The sequence below is a fragment of the Heterodontus francisci genome, unplaced genomic scaffold (assembly GCF_036365525.1).
Source record: "Heterodontus francisci isolate sHetFra1 unplaced genomic scaffold, sHetFra1.hap1 HAP1_SCAFFOLD_1064, whole genome shotgun sequence".
Taxonomy (NCBI): Eukaryota; Metazoa; Chordata; class Chondrichthyes; order Heterodontiformes; family Heterodontidae; genus Heterodontus; species Heterodontus francisci.
In genome coordinates this window covers 177,501-180,101 of record NW_027140338.1, presented here as the reverse complement: position 1 = coordinate 180,101, position 2,601 = coordinate 177,501, and positions in this window count along the sequence as shown.

Genomic DNA, 2,601 nt, shown 5'->3' with positions numbered 1-2,601 from the left:
TAGTTGAAATCCCCAACTATTATTGTCCTATAGTTTTTGCACTCAGAAATTTGCCGACATATTTGTTCCTCTATCTCCCTCTCACTATTTGGGGGTCTATTGTACACTCCTAGTCGTGTGGCTGCCCCCTTTTTTATTTCTGATCTCCACCCAATGACCCCGTTTGATGATTCATTTAGCATATCATCCCTCCTCAAAGCTGTTATTGATTCCTTAACTAATAATGCTACACCCCTCCTTTATTATCCCCGTCTCTATCCCCCCTGAAAACTCTATATCCAGGGATGTTGAGCTGCCATTCTTGCCCCTCTTTAAACCAAGTTTCTATATAACATTTCCAATGTTACTCTGTGTCTCTCTGTGCCCTCAGCTCATCGGCTTTATTTACTATACTCCTTGCATGTCCTAGGCCCAACCATCTTCAGCTGCTTCATCAATGACCTTCCTTCAATCATAAGGTCAGAAGTGGGGATGTTCGCTGATGATTGCACAATGTTCAGCACCATTCGTGACTCCTCAGATACGGAAGCAGTCCGTGTAGAAATGCAGCAAGACCTGGACAATATCCAGGCTTGGGCTGATAAGTGGCAAGTAACATTCGCGCCACACAAGTGCCAGGTTCAGGCCATTTCAAATCGAGGATTGTGCAAATGAGAAAGGGTTGATTAGACTTGTAGGGAAGAGTGATCATAATATGTTAAAAATTTCTTTATTTCTAATTATTTTTTTAGATTGTAACTAGTAGGGTGGCTAAGGAGGAGCCTGTGCATGGAGTGTATTTGGGTTTTCAAAAAGCATGGGAGGCTATTACACAAAATTAGCATGAATGCACAGAAAACAGAGAGTAAGAATAAAAGAGACATTTTTCAGGATGGCAGCGTGTAACGAGTGGGACCTGGGCGTCCTCGTACATGAATCACAGAAAGTTAACATGCAGGGACAGCAAGCAATTAGGAAGGTAAATGGTACGTTAGCTTTTGTTCCGAAGGGATTGGAGTCTAAGAGTGACAAAGTCTTACTGCACTTATACAGGGCATTGGTGAGACCACACCTGGAGTACTGTGTCCAGTTTTGGTCTCCTTACCGAAGGAAGGATAGACTTGTCCGAGAGGGATTGTAACGAAGGTTCACTAGACTGGTTCCTGGGATGAGGGGATTGTCCCACGAGGAGAGATCGAGTCAAACGGGCCGATATTCCCTGGAGTTTCGAAGAATGAGAGGGTGATCTCATTGAAACGGATAATATTCTGAAGGGGTTTTTGACAGGGTAGATGCTGAGAGACTGTTTCCCACCCCCACCCCCTGGGCTGGGAGTCTCGAACACGGTGGGGGGTCACAGTCTCAGGATAAGGGCTCGGCCGTTTCGCACTGAGATGAGGAAAGATTTCTTCACTCGGAGGGTGGTGAATCTTTGGAATTCTCGACTCCAGAGAGCTGTGGATGATCAGTCGTTCAGTATATTCAAGATGGCCGCTACAGTTTATGTGAGTGTGTGTGTGTGTGTGTGATAGAGAGAGAGACAACTTCAGATTGTATATTTGAACAAGTGAACAAATGACACAGAATTCAGTCAGAATAAATTGCCAAATTTGACTTTTTACTTATTTTTATTAATTATTTTAATTGCATTAATTATATTATAATTATTTTAAATTTACATCAATTACAAAGATCTGCATCGACTTTCTCCAAGGCTCCCATCTCTCTCGTTTCTAAATCCCCCCCCCACCCCCAACACCGCCGTCTCTCCCCGTCTGTCACCCTCGGCGCTCGCCAATCTCCCCCCCACTCCACCCCCATAAGGGAGTGTTTGCGTGCGCGTGAGGGAGAGAGTGTGCCTGCGTGAGGGAGAGTGTGCGTGAGACTGTGTGAGCTGCCTCGCCCACCTGTGATGTCGGTGACCCCTTGCTTCGGGTTGACCAGTATATTTGAGCCAACTGAAAAGTGGCCGGAGACAAGGGGGTCAGAGGTCGGTCTCGATTCATCCTTATTGGAATGGCTTCCGCCCTGGGCCTGGAAGAGAAGGGCACCTGACCCTTCCCTTTCACCCCTGACCTCCCGGACGCATGGGCGCAGCCCCTTGCCCTTCTGGCCGACAGTTAAAACCATAATTTTGTACAGAGAAATGGAATTGTACAGATCTTTAAATAATTCCCCCTTAATTTCCACCCTCCTTGCGTCTTTTCGCGTCCCTCAAGAATCGGGTCCAATTTGAACACGTGTTATGCTGAATGGCCTTTTTTTTTTTAAATCATTGGAAACCTGAATTAAACTTTCAAAAGGAAGCAGGAGACAGAGAACTGATAAAAAGGACCCTGCTAGCACCATAAATGGCCACCGCAGTTTGTATCTAAATGCCCGACACGCCCGAGTTCAGCCAGAAGGTAACTGAATTACCCGACTCCACAGATTGTATATTCTTTTTTCTTGTTCTGGGCTCTAATCCAAACCAATTTATTCTTCTTCACTCTGTAACCTTTTTGTGTGCGTGTGATTCTACTTTATGTGTGTGTGTGTGTATGTGAAAGTTGGAGTGTAGTTTATTGTTTTACTTAGATGAGGGTTTGACTTTCAGTACAATAAACTAACCTCTTCCGTTTA